Raw genomic sequence first — 15,781 nt, forward strand, 5'->3', positions numbered from 1 at the left:
ATCAACAGAACAGAATCCTGGAGTTTACTATGTAATGCAAAATTAATTGCCCAAGTGATTGTATCAGTTACATTAATGCCAGCAGGGTAAGAGCTCCCATTACAATTCATCCTCCCAAACACTCAGTGTGGTATACTAATTACAAATGTGGTGCAATTCAGCATCCCTCCCTGTAGTCACGTTCTTTGCAATGTGTCTTTGCAGCTCCACTTATCCAGAATCTATGTCTCTATTTCTGGAATCTAGGCTAGACTTGAGATTTATTTTAGCCAAAGGAATATGGCAGAAGAGATGGTGTGTCTTTTCCAAGGCTAGACTTCAAGAGGCCTTGCATGCTTCTGCTTTCTCTTTTCGGAACCCTGATACTGCATGAGAACAAGCCCAAGCTAACCTGCTCAGGATGGCAGATGATACAGAGCAGAGCTGAATTTGCCCTGATGAGGCCATCCCAGTCCATTCAATCCCAGACTATTCACAAGCTGATGGCTGCTACATGACAAACCCAGGAGACATCGGCTTAGCTTGGGGCAGATAGCAGAACAGCTAAACCAGTCTCACAAGACCAGCATTCAGTCACTAACATTTTAAGGTGTTTTGTTATACAGCAATAGTTAATCGATACCTTGCTCTTGTCATACTTATTTTCTTTGATAATGTGGTAGCTCTGAAATGGCACACTTGTACATGTTCACCAGGAGACAAAACAGGAATGTCCATGCCATAATTGTTTTGTAAAAGCAAAAAACAAAAACAAAAAAGAAAACAAACTAAATTACAAAAAGAAATAAGGGATTAAAAAAGTTTTAGTATATTGACACAATTGGAATACTAGATACAGGCATCATCACGGATAAATTTCCAGTAGGTATTGCTGAGTAAAAGAGCAAGTCACAAAAAATTAAAAAGTAGGACTCCTTTTACAGAAGAACAATAACAGATAAAACTTAAAAGATACTATTTAGAGATAAATACATGTGTTAAAACTATTTTTAAAAAGGCAAGGGGATGATTAACACAAAATTTGGGATAGTGGTTACTTCTGGTGGAGTGAGAGGGAGAAGAGATTGAGATGGAGCGCACCAAGGTCTTCAAAGGTCCTGAAAATGTTCTATGACAAGTTATGAGGTTTATTTTATGGTTTTTATTGATATTATACCTAGGAGATAGGTTCTTTGCATGTGTATTTCATAATAAATAGTGTTTTAAATAAGGAGCATTAAAGGGGAACAAAAATGGAAATGAGAGAACCAGTTAGCAGGCTACTTTAATAGTCCACATGAGATATCATGGTAGCTTGGCCTTGTGTGTTAATGGTGGAAATGGAAAAATGTAGATAAATTAAAGATATGCAGCTCTATCGATTACTAGCTGTGTGACTTTGGACAAGCTACCTAACTTCTCTACTCCTCATTTTGTCTGTTAAAAAAAAATAGAGAATTTTACTAATGAGTTAATAGATGCAGACCTCTTAGAACAATGCTTAGTACACTCTAGGCATTCAATAAAAGTTATCAGTTCCTATTAAATAATGAATCATTTGACATAGATTCAAACACCGTATTTTAAGAACATTGAGAAGCTAGAACATGGACAAATGATGATGATCAGTGTCTGTATAGACCATGTCATTTGAGACAGAGCTGAGGAATTGGGCTTATTTATTATAATTCTGCAAGTTCAGAGATAAATGGCAATTTTTGTGTGATCCTAAGGGGTAGAACTATAAGCTGGAATCTGATTCCAAATACAGAACTTTCAAAGAAGAAGAGCTACAGATTGTTAACAGTGGGGTGATCTACTTCATAAAGTAATGAGCTTCTTGCTACTGAAAGGATTCAAGATAAAACTGAAGAAACACTCAATAGTGGTCCTATAGAAGGAAGGATATCTGTCCATAACCAATGGGGTCCAATGCAGTATTCCAGAGGTACAAGATGAGACTCACTCCTAGAGAGATACATAAATAAAACTTAGGCAGGGGTCAGGGCCTCTATCAGTAGCCTAGAATGTAGGACTAGTCAGTTAGGTTCTGGAATAATGGAAAACACAATGGATCAAAACTAAGGACTGAGAACCAACCAAATAATTGGAACAACATTTGGAAGAAGGAAAGAAAATACCAAAAAATATGCTCCTGAGGGCTGTAGTGGGACGCACTATTCTGAAGACACGAGGCTTTCACCTGGTTTTCCGTGAAGGAAATCTCTATAGTCATCACAGGGTCCAGGGGACGTATTTAACTCCAAACTGCACACCTGGGATAAACCAAACTGGGAGGCAAGCACCATGGATACTAGCTTTAAGTATGGTACTATATCCACTGTATTGAGGAATTCAGATGAGAGAGCAAGGGGTAAAATGCAAAGAAATACATGCTCCAACTATCAGTAGTCTTTGACTGGAAGTCTATTTTTGTCTTAAACTTCTCTGTGACCAATTACATAATTTCATGGTACACTCATTTTGTGATGTCCAAAGTTCAAATGACCCAAGTATAAATTATCACTAAGCAACTTATTATGTCACTCAATAAGCATGCTCAAGAATAGATTTTCCAGCATAAAGTCTCTATTGCAATTTATTTGCTTGTGTAACTTTAAAAAAATAAAGAATTGTGGTATAATTTTATAAACTAATAAATCCCTAAAACCTTTACATAACTAGTCTGCTCTATCCCTGAAGGATAGGCAAATTCTATGAATCGTTTATACAGAACCTTAAATTTGAGTTTGCCTTATGAGTAAAAGTGATATTCTGCTAAGATTGTACAATGCTTTCTAATATTTGCAATTTGTGTGTGCAAATCGATCATTTGTATTAGCTGTAAATTATTTTTCTAAGATGTAAAAAGTATAGATATTTTCAATTGTCTTAGTTATTTTTATCCAATTATATTAAATAAATATGTGCTAATTACAACTTTGCACCAAACACTGTGTTAGGCATTAGGGATTGAGCAATAAACAAGACAGACACAACTCTACCTGCTTAAAGCTTGTAGTCTGATGGATAATAAGACTAATAACCTAAAAGTTTGATGTGTGTAATGAAATCATGCTGTTGAAATATATTACAAAAGGTCCTAATTGGGCCTTAGAGAAGTTATACGACTTCCCATAACTAAGTGGTGAAGCATGCATTGTGAATCCAATCCCATATTACAAAACACTAGGCTAAGCCATTTAACTAATATTCATGTTTATCATATAGAAGTTGGAAAATGCAGAGAGGCATCACATTGTATGTTAGTATTTTGATTTTGTAGGAGTTTTTTACTTTACTTTCTTTATTTTTTAACTAGCTAATACAGGTTCATGATAGAACAACCATTCTCTTTCATTGTTTGAAATGGCATACAGCAAAATGCCCTCCTTATCTTTGTCTCCCAGTCACCCTGCTCCCTGCCCCAGAGGCACTTGCTGTACTCAGTTTCTTATATATCCTTCCAGAAATATTCCATGCATTCTGAAATATTACTTCCATATTTATCTTTTATAAACACAAATAGTAAAATACTCTACCCAATATTCCACACCATGCTTTCTCATTAGATTAATCTATCTTGGAGATTTCACCGCATTGATTAGATACAAAGATAGTGAAATAGATATAGATAGATAGACACAGATATATAGAGATAGAGATATAATTGCTATAGACTGAATGTTTGTGCCCCTCCCCTCAATTCATATGTTGAAATCCTAATCTCCAATGTGATGGTCTTAGGAGGTGGGGCCTTTGAGAGGTGATTAGGTCATAAGAGTGGAGACCTCATGAATGGAATTAGTGCCCTTGTAAAAGTAGCCCCAGAGAGCTTTCTCGCCCCCTTCTGGCGTGTCAGGTTACTGTTACTATATAAGCCCCCAGTCTATACTATTTTGTTATAGCAGCCCAAAGGGACTAAGATAACAATTATTTTTAACAGCCTAGAATTGAAACTTCTCAGCAAGTCCCCTAAGGATGGACATTTGGGTAGTTTATAGACTTTTGATCTTATAAAAAAAATTCTGCAATCAAAATCCTGAACATGCATGTAAGTAAGCCTGAAAATTGCATATCTAGAAGTGGAATTGCTGATTCAAGGTTAGATGCACTTTTTATTTTGAAAGAAATGGCTAAATTTCCCTTCATATGCTTGCATCAGTTAATATTCCCACAAGCAATGGATGAGATTACCTAATTCTCCACACTCTTACGGAATGTGTTCTCAGAATTTATGCTATTTGGCCAAATAGGTGAAAAATGTTACTCTGTATTTCTAACATTACAGGTGAGGTTGAACATCTTTTCATTTGTTTAAAATGAAATTTGTTTATATTGACTGTTAAATCCCATGCCTATTTGATTATGCTGAAGTTCTCATTTATCTTGATTTGAATGAGCTTGAAATATATTAAATAAATTAGGCTTTTATCTATGCTATTAAATGGAAATATACTCTTCTAGACTTTCTTTTCTTTTGTCTTTGATGACCATGTTCTCTGTAGGATACTTTGTTTTTACTTTTCAAATATTCACATTTACCAATCTTACCTTTCCTGGACTCTGACTTTTACTTCTTACTTAAACAAATTTTGCCAGCTACAAGAATATTAAAAATAAATCTCGCCTGTTTTCTTCTAACACTTTGGTGATTCTTTTATATTTAAGTCTTTTATCCATCTGAGAGTTTATTTATGTGGAAGGTGAGAAGTAGGACTCTAATTACATTTTGTTCAAGATGACAATTATTAAATAATCTATTTATCCATGCACTGTTGTAAAATGTACTAAATTCCCATATGTATTTTGGTATATTCATGGATTTTAAAATTTCATTTCACTGTTTGGTTTCTCTATTGCTACACTGGTGCCACACTTTTAATTATTGTATCTTTATAATATGATTTAATATCCGAAATGCTAGTTTCCCCTGTTTCTTCTTTTTATAAAATTCCTCTGTCTATTCTTCCACATGAACTTTAGAATTTTTTTATTTCAACCACTCATTTCTTCAGAAGCTAGACTAGAATTTTAAACTTTTTATGTTTTTGTTTTGTTTTATTTTGGGACATCTGGTAAGATGAGTTGTTTTTCTCCTTTTACATATTGACGTTATAAAACAAAAAATAATTGTGAAAAGAAAAGAGGATTTATAAATATTTTATATTCATTTAGCTTGTCACAATTAGCTGATCATTCCCTCTACAAATATTTATTGCATGCATACCAGGCGTGTCTGTGTTCAATAAATATCCAGGGACATTTGTCAAGAAGAGAGTCAAAAATTCTTTCCAATAATTCTGCATTACCCTCATTCTTTCACCTCCCTAATGCTCCTAAATACCTAGATGAAAACTATATGGTGATTAGCATATTTGTTGACCTTGTCCATTTTTTTAATGAGTAAATTTGTATCTGTTGAATCCTTACTCTGTTCGTGAAAGTATAGTAGTGGGAATAAGCAAGGAAGCTCTGAAAAAAGACTGCCTGGATTCTAAATCCTAGTTCTCCCACTTGATAGATGTCATATTATTTCATCAATTAAAGGACACACATTTTTTCACATTTGATGTCTCTGAAATTGGTTTGCTTATTGAAATTGATGGCAGAAGTCATAATTTAACTGCAGTGTTTATTCTTGTAATGTTAACATTAATGATGCATCTTATAAGGAGTGGTACAATAGAGTCAATATATTAAAATATGTTGACCTTGGATATGTTATTTAAGTCCCATTGCCTGTAAAATGTAATTAATACAAAAGTCATTTATAGACTTATAGTAAAAAATTAAATGTGTTATTACATAAAAAGATATTTACAACTGTGCAAGGCATTTAGTAAGTTCTCAATAAATATTATACATTTGTTATTGCTTGAAGATTAAAGATCATGTGTACAAAGTGCCTAGTACTGTACTTGAGACACTCTACTAAGTGCCAAGCAAGAATGAACTAGATATTTTTCTATATTTTCTTCAATTTAATCCACACAACACCATCATAAGACATATTATCATCCCCATTTAATACATAAGAAAAGATAAGTATATAGGAAGTTACTTCCTGAAAATCAAATAATGAATATAGCAAAATGATGATTCAATTTCAGAACTTTTTCTGACTCTAATAGCTATGCTCTTTCACATCTTAAAAAATAATTGGTTAAAATATACAATGACTATAACTAAAGGAATAAAATTCTTTAATATGTCTCATAATGGCATTAAAGTTAATTAGAACAGGAAGAATTTAAATGCCTAGAAGTTGTAAACACCACTAATACTTTCATCCCATCTTCTTCTGATACCATATTCATAGCTGAAAGATTAATCCGTTTGAGATAATCTACGACAAATTTCTAATTAAATCCAAATCATTTCTTTTTCTAAAATCTCACAACTTCAAAAAGATTTTAAATCTTAAGAGTCTTTCAAAACATGTATATATATGTGTGCGTCATATTCCAGTAAATAACTGAGTAACAAACCACAAGCAACACAAATATAAATGTTAAGGGCAATTTACTTTGATTTTGACATGATCAATTTGGCCAATCACAAAGTTGATCACAGAAGAATGTCAACTGATTTCCTTTAATATATAAATCTTGATAAAAACGGTATCTTATTTAATATATCAAGTTTAACTAAAATGCATTAGTCTGCTGACACATTGTAAACTAGATTGCTGGGATCGATAATAATAAGAACTGCTGAAAGTCTGAGTTCCTGAAATCTCTGAAATATTCATCACCAATTTTTTAATCTACTATTTAGTAACCAAGTTTTTACATCATGATGGCCAGAGTGAATATGTAATTCATGGATAATTAAATGTCAAGGAAAAATGCAGCCAATGATTTGCTTATTTAAATATACTGTTTCATTAAAAAGTGACTCTTTAACACTTGTTTATAAAATTTTAGTAGAAACTGCCCTAATCTGTCAACATCTTAATAGCCTTACATATGTTACCAAAAATTTATCTTCTAATAAGTCATTCTTCAAGAGCCCTAGCACCTAATTACATATTTGAACTTATTTTTTATATCAACTTATAATGAAGATGAAGCTTATTAGAGCAAGCAGTTCATTGCAAGTTCAAACACTGAGCAACCATAATTCAGTAATTCAGCAAGCAGAACTGTTTCTCAAAAAGTGATGAAAGGCAATACCTGTTCATACCAATACATGGCATCATAATGACAGCTTTGAACTTTCCCATTCAAGCTCCAAATCCTGAGCCAAGGTTTCAGATCTTTTTTAATTTCTGCTTTTATCCCCCTCTGCCAACAGAAATTCATTATCTATCCATTAAATAAAAGCAAATAATTGCACAAAATAAACAGGGAGATAAATAATTAGTATAATAAACACTAAGTGATTGCTTTAACACTCCAAACTAACAGAGGAAACCAGACTATCCCTTTATTCATAATTGAAAATTTCTTCCTAAAGACAGAAAGAAACATACCTGCAGTAACATGAGCACAGAAGGGCATATCCGTATGAAGAAACCAGACCTTACTATTGGGATTGGTGTCGCCAAACCACCAAGTTTTCCCTCACTGAAAAGGTACTCTCAGTGATATTTTACTTCCATTATTACTTTTCATTCCTAAGTAACTGCATGAAAAGACTCCTCATGTGGGATGGAAAAAGATTCTATGCATTGAAATTAATTTGGGAGAGCTGGATTTGAATGATACAACTTCTAACACGTACCCTAACCACGCCCCTAACCCAAGGTTTCACTGTCTTTCTCTGTAAACCAAGTGATTGGAAACTAAAATTGTCAAGGCCCTTTCAATGCAAAAAAAAGTTTAAAATGCTAGTCTAGTTTCTGAAGAAATGAGTGGTTGAAATAAAAAGAAGATCAATAGCGATGTCAGCATCATAGCAGAGTGAGTTGTTCCCTTTGTCTCTCCCCTCTAAGTTTCAACCAATAGGACATCCATTAACCAACAGAGGAGTCCCTGAATAGCACAACAGGATGCCTAAGAGATCCATGCATCTATACATCTGAAGGTGGGTGGACTGGACCCCCAGGAGGCAGTGGATCTAGAGAGGCAGCCCCCTCTCCTGCACTCAGCAGCAGTGATCCAGAGTGTGGATCCTCACATTGGCCTGCACACCTGCAAGCAGTTGCAGTGGGGGCAGAAAACAGAAAAGAAAAAAAAGAACAGTTGCAGCTTGCTCCCTGCCCAATGGATCCAGTCGACGTGATATGAGCGAATGCGGTGGGGGCGGAAAAGGAAGGCATGGCTTGCTCCCTGCCCATCTCCCAGCAGATCCAGCTTGAATGACCATAGGCAGTCATGGCAGGGACAGGAGTAAGGGTAGAGAAAACAGGTGCAGCTTGCTCCCTGACCATCTCACAGCAGATTGAGCATGTGTACCCCCTCCCCCTCCATCAGCAGTGGCTAGGTCTTTCTAACAGTAGGGAAAGTATACAAAACTCAGATTTTCCTGGCTGGGATGGGTCGCCCTGACTACTCTCAAAACACACCAGCTAGTGCCAGAGACCAGAGGCTGCACAAGCAAGCAGTAAGAAAAACATCTACCTGCTTAGCCCCCTGCGTCCCCCTAGTGGTAGCAGGTGGAATCTGCAGTCAGAGGCTTCAGGAACCACAGCAGAACCAGTGACCCAGCACTTGGTGGCACCCTTGATCCCAGCTCCACCAGCAGAAGGGTCTGCATACAAGTCCCTGGATCCCTGGGAGCCCTGCAGTGACAGCAATACCCATGAACCTAATACCCCTGCTAGCAGTGCAACCAGCACCCCAAGAAAACCCAGGAGCAGAAGCACAGCTGGTGCACAGGGCAGCAGCATCAAGTCCATGGAGCGCCCACAGAAAGCCAGTGGAGGAACACGAGACCCAGGTGACCCCAGAAGCAGCAGAAGTGCTTACAGCCAGGTGACCAAGGTGGTGTCATCTGAGACTGCAGCAATATCATAAGCAGCAAGACACCAACAACCTCAGAGGAACAAGCTGCACAAGGAGGGCACTGATGAAGTCTCAGGCAGAGGCAATGGAGGGTGGAAAATGCAGACTCTCAGATACAACTAGAAGCAGCTCAGAACTAAAGTAACCAAAGCCTTACCCAAATAAGAAAGGTAGCTACTACCACAAATGTGCCGGCTGAGGATCAAGTCATCAAATATCATGAAGAACTGCAGTAACACTGTAGAACAGAAGGAGAATGACAACTCTCCAGAAACCAAACTTGAAGCCACAGAAGATTACAGTATAACTGAGAGAGAATTCAAAATACATGTCATAAAGAAACTCAATGAGTTACAATAAAACTCATAGAGACAGTTCAATGAGCTCAGGAGTAAAACTAATGAAGGAATACTTCACCAAAGATATTGAAACTAAAAAAAACCAAACAAACAGAAATTCCTGAGATGAAAAACAATTAATGAGATGAAAAATAATGTAGAAAGCTTTAGAAATAGAGCAGACAATATGGAGAAGAACATTAGCAACCTCAAAGATAGAAACCTAGAAATGATTCAGGTGGAAGAGGAGAGAGAACTTAGATTTTTAAAAAATGAAGAAATTCTTTGAGAAACATCTGACTCAATTAGGAAAAGTAACAAAAGGATTATACATAGATTATATGTATCCCAAAAGGAGAGAGAGGGAGAAAAGAGAAGAAAGCTTATTCAAAGAAATATTAGCTGAGAACTTTTCAAACCTGGGGAAGGAACTTGAGATGTGAGCACAAGAAGCTAACAGAACTCCTAGTTACCTGAAACCACAGACTCTCTCCAAATTATATAATATTAAAAATGTCAAAAGCCAATGACAAAGAAAAAATATTAAAGGCAGCAAGACAGAAGAAAATAACCTACAAAGGAACCCCCTTCAGGCATCAGCAGATTTCTCAGCAGAAACACTACAGGCTAGGAGAGAAAGGAATGATACATTCAAAATACTGAAAGACAAAAAACATCAGCTAAGAAGACTCTATCCAGCAAAATTATCCTTCACATACAATGGAGAAATAAAACCTTCCAGACAAACAACAGCTGAGGGAGTTCATCACCACTAAACCTGCCTTATAAGAAATGTTGAAAGGAGCTCTCTTACCCATGACAAAAAAGCAAAAGTCTACAAAGCTTTGAGAAAGGAGGTGGACAGAATAAGAAAATTGCAGCTCTACATCAGAATAGGTTAGTAAAGACTTAATTACAACATAAAGGATAAAGGGAAAGAAAGCATCAAAAATAACTATAAACACCTCAATTTGGTCACAAACTCACAACACAAAAAAGAATAATTTGTGACAACAAAAACATAGAAGGGGAAGAGGAAAGGCATGGAACCTGCACAGGCTAATGGAAATAACAAGCTATCAGAAAAAGGACTGTCTCACCTATGAGATCTTACACAAACCTCATGGTAACCACAAAACAAAAAATTGGAGCAAAGTCACAATTCAGAAATAAAGAGAAAATGGAGAAAAATATCACAGGAAACCACCAAACTGAAATGGCAGACAGAAATACTAGGAAAAAGAGACAATGGAAATATAGAACAACCAGAAAACAAAAGATAAAATGGCAGTAGTAAGCCCTCCTATATCAATAATCACTCTAAGTGCAAATGGATTGAATTCACCAATCAAAAGACACAGGGAGGTTGGATGGATTACAAAACAAGACCCAACAATATACTGCCTGCAGGAAACATATCTCAGCTCTAAAGACAAATGTAGGCTCAGAGTGAAGCGATGGAAGATGATACTCCAAACGGCAAGCAAAGGAGAGTGGGTGTAGCCATACTTATATCAGACAAAACAGACTTCAACAAAAAAAGATAACAAGAGACAAAGCTGGACATTATATAATGATAAAAGGGATATTCCACCAAGAAGACATAACACTTATTAATATATCTGCACCTAACACAGGAGCACCAAAGTATAAAGCAACTACTAACAGAACTAAAGGGGAAAGTGACAGCAACACAATAATAGTAGTGGAGCTTAACACCCCTCTTACATCAATGGATAGATGATACAGACAGAAGGTCACCAAGAAAACAGTGGCCTTAAACACTACACCAGATGGACTTTATAGATATATACAGAACATTCCATACAAAAACAGCAGAATACATATTCTTCTCAAGTGCACATGAACATTCTCGAAGATAGACCATATGTTGGGAAACTAAAGCAAGCCTCAATAAATTTAATAAGACTGAAATCATATCGAGAATCCTTTCCAACCACAATGCTATGAAACTAGAAATCAACTACAAGAAAAAAGCTGGGAAAGTCACAAATATGTGAAGACTAAACAACATGCTATTGAACAACTACTGGATAAATGGACAAATCAAAAAATACCTGCAGACAAATGAAAATGAAAATACAACATACCAAAAATTATGGGACACAGTAAAAGCGGTAGTAAGAGGGAAGTTTATAGCAACGCAGGTCCACCTCAAAAAATAAGAAAAATCTCAAACAACCTTACACTATATCTAAAAGAACTAGAAAAAGAGGAACAAACAAAACCCCAAATCAGTAGAAGGAAGGATATAATAAAAATCAGAGCAGAAATAAATGAAATACAGACTTAAAAAACAGTAGAAAGGAGCAATGAAACTAAGGAGCTGGTTCTTTGAGAAGATAAACAAAATTGACAAACCGTTTGTCAGACTCACTACAAAAGAAAGAGAGAAGACTCAAATAAAATCAGAAACTAAAGATGAGAAATTACAACAGACACCTCAGGAATACAAAGGATTATAAGAGAATACTATGAAAATATATGCCAACAAATTGGATAACCTAGAAGACATGGATAAATTCTTAGAATCATACAACCTGCCAAAACTGAATCAAGAAGAAATAGAGAATCAGAATAGATCAACCACAAGTAAAGAGATTGAAACAGTAATCAAAAACCTCCCGGAAAACAAAAGTCCAGGACCAGACGGCTTTTCTGGTGAATTCTACCAAGCATTCAAAGAAGATTTAACACCTATCCTCAAAATCTTCTGAAAAATCGAAGAAGAGGGGATGCTTCCTAACTCATTTTACAAGTCCAACATTACCCTCATACCAAAACCAAACAAGGACAACATAAAAAAGGAAAATTATAGGCCAATATTGCTCATGAACATAGATGCAAAAATCCTCAACAAAATATTAGCAAATTAAATACAACAATACATTAAAAGGATCATACACCACAATCAAGAGGGATTTATTCCAAGGACACATGGATGGTTCAACATCCACAAATCAATCAATGTGATACACCACATTAACAAAATGAAGAATAAAAATAACATGATCATCTCAACAGATGCTGAGAAAGCATTTGACAAGATCCAACATCCATTTATGATAAAAACTCTGAATAAAATGAGTATAGAAGGAAAGTACCTAAATATAATAAAAGCCATACGTGACAAACCCACAGCCAACATCATACTCAATGGTGAAAAACTGAAAGCCATTCCTCTGCTAACAGGAACAAGACAAGGATGCCCACTCTTGCCACTCTTATTCAACATAGTACTGGAAGTTTTGGACAGAGCAATTAGGCAAGAAAAAGAAATAAAAGAGATCCAAGTTGAAAATGAATAGCTGCCACTATTTGCAGATGGCATGATTCTATATATTGAAAACGACAAAGAATCCACCAAAAAACTATTATAAATATCAATGAATACAGTAAAGTTGCAGGGTACAAAATCAACATACAAAAATCAGTCGTATTTCTATACACTAACAGTGAACTAGCAGAAAGATAAATCAAGAATACAATCTTATTTACAATAACAACAAAAAGAATACAATATCTAGGAGTAAATTTAACCAAGGTGGTGAAAGACCTACACACTGAAAACTATAAGACATCATTGAAAGAAACTGAAGAAGACACAAGAAAATGGAAAGATATTCTGTGCTCATGGATTGAAAGAATAAATATAGTTAAAATGTCCATATTTCCCAACGACATTCTTCATATGAATAGAACAAAGAATCCTAAAATGTATAATGAGCAACCAAAGACCCCAAATAGCCAAAGGAATCCTGAGAAAAAAGAACAAAGCTGGAAGTATTACAATCCCTGACTTCAAAATGTACTACAAAGCTATAGTACTCAAAACAGCATAGTACAGGCAGAAAGACAGACACACAGATCAATGGAACAGAATTGAGATCCCAGAAATAAAACCACACATCTATGGACAGCTAATCTTTGACAAAGGAGCCAAGAACATACAGTGGAGAAAGAAAGTCTCTTCAATAAATGGTGTTGGGAAAACTGGACAGCCACGTGCAAAAGAATGAAAGTAGACCATTATCTTACATCACGCACGAAAATTAACTCAATATGGATTAAAGACTTGAATATAGGACCTGAAACCATTAAACTCCTAGAAGAAAACAGGCAGTACACTCTTTGATATCGGTCTTAGCAGTACCTTTTTGAGTACCATGTCTACTCAGCAAAGGGAAACAAAAGAAAAAATAAACAAATGGGACAACATCCAACTAAAAAGCTTCTGCACAATGAAGGAAACCATCAACAAAATGAAAAGACAAGCCAGCAACTGGGAGAAAATATTTGCAAATCATACATCCAACAAAGGGTTAATTTCCAAAATATATAGAGAGAAGTCATACAACTTTACAACAAAAAATGAACACTCCAATCAAAAAATGGGCAGAGGATATGAACAGACATTTTTCCAAAGAAAATATACAGATGGCCAACAGGCACATGAAAAGAGTCCAACATCACTAATTTTTAGGGAAATGCAAATCAAAACTAGCAATGAGATATCACTTTATACCTGTCAGAATGGCTATAATTAATAAGACAAAAAATAACAAATGTTGGAGAGGATGTAGAGAGAAGGGAACTTCATACACTGCTGGTGGGAATGCAAACTTGTGCAGCCACTATGGAAAGCAATTTAGAGATGTCTCAAAAAATTAAAAATAGAAATACCATATGATCCAGCTATTGCACTATTGGATATTTATCCAAAGAACATGAAATCAATAATTCAAAATGATTTATGCACCCCTATGTTCAACACAGCATTATTCACAATAACCAAGACATGGAAGCAATCCAAGTGCCCATCAATGGATAAATGGATAAAGAAGATGTGGTATACATATACATAATGGAATACAACTCAGCCATAATAAAAGACAAAATTGTGCCATTTGCGACAACGTGGATGGAACTTGAAGGTATTATGCTAAGCGAAATGTCAGACAGAGAAAGACAAATACCATATGATTTCACTCATACGTGGAAAATAAACAAACACACAGGTACACAAGGAGAACAGATTAGGGGTTATGAGAGGAGAATGGGGTGGGGAGAGGGCAAAAGTAGTAAAGGGACAAATATGTATTGTGATGGATAAAAACTGGACTGTTGGGGGTGAACACAGAGCAGTCTATACAGAAACTGAAATATAATAATGTACACCTGAAATTTACTCTTGTAAGCCAGTATGACCTCAATAAAATAATTTTTTTAAAAAAAGAAGATCAAGAGGGAGAGGGCATCAGAGATGAAATTTGAATGATAAGTCCTAGCTGCAACAGTGGAAGGAGTACCAATTTGAGCTTGTGACATTTTCAAAATGACTAAAGGATAAATCTTAGAGGACTCAAGAAGTATTGCCTTCAAAAACCAAAGGATGCTAAGTCTGTTTGGGAAAAGTAAAAGCCATTAACACTAAGCCATTGCTAATTTTATACTCCGGACAAGCAGCAACATAACTCATAGCTGTGTTATCAAAATCATCTCTAGCTCTTAGGAATGGATTATCCTCTTATTCCTTACAGTTTACTTAGATTACCCTGTAGAATAAGAAGAAAATCTTTAATTTTGCTTCTCATCCAAATATCATTAATGTTTATAGCCTCTTACACGTACTTTTACCATCATGCTAACTCAAAGAGATATATTTTCTCCACAAGAGATTACGGATAGGAAAAGAATTCTGCTACAGTGAGGGTTCACAGTATAAAGTTCAGGCTACCAGTTGAGGGGAGCCAATAAATTCAAACAAGAATATGGAAAAATTATTTATCTATTTAACGTGACATAGGAACAACAATTCACGAGAACAGTGCAACAAAATTGGCAGCTTTAATAAGCAATCTGGGAAATCTCTGGGTTTGAGAAACCTCTTCCTCTGTTTCATATAATTTTCTGAAAAACATTTCAGGAATAACAGGAATAACTTCTCCTTCACTACTCTTTGAGACTATCTGAAGTCTCTAAAAGTATTTGATAAAAGGTTATCTTATAACCGTGGCAGTAATAGGACAAATACTGAACATCAAAATTGAGAAGGTGACAAATATTATGACACAACTGTACAATCACAGTGACATATACAAGAAAGAATTAGAAATAAACAAAAACACTCTGAAAAGGATGTCAAAGACAGACACTTTCATATCAAAAGAGACAACAAAATACAATTACAGTACAGGGAGAAAACTAGAAAGGAGGGGAGAAAACAGAAAGGCCTTGGAATAAAACGCCAAGATGTCAAAGTGAATTTAACAGAAAGCAAGACTGATGTGCCTTTGGCTGCAACAATGACAGTGACATAATTGACACACTCTTGGCGAGAGAAAAATAATTGGTTTCATCAAGCAGAGGAGAAAAAATGTCATCTAGAAAGCAGTGACAGAAGTCATGGTGGATGTCCAGCCATGGAAGAAGAGCAAGGGCCTGCTCCAGCTGTGAGAGGGCAAGCAATGTGATCGTGTGCTCCTCGGAGCA

The sequence above is a fragment of the Diceros bicornis genome, chromosome 7, assembly GCF_020826845.1.
Source record: "Diceros bicornis minor isolate mBicDic1 chromosome 7, mDicBic1.mat.cur, whole genome shotgun sequence".
In the NCBI taxonomy this organism is placed as follows: domain Eukaryota; kingdom Metazoa; phylum Chordata; class Mammalia; order Perissodactyla; family Rhinocerotidae; genus Diceros; species Diceros bicornis.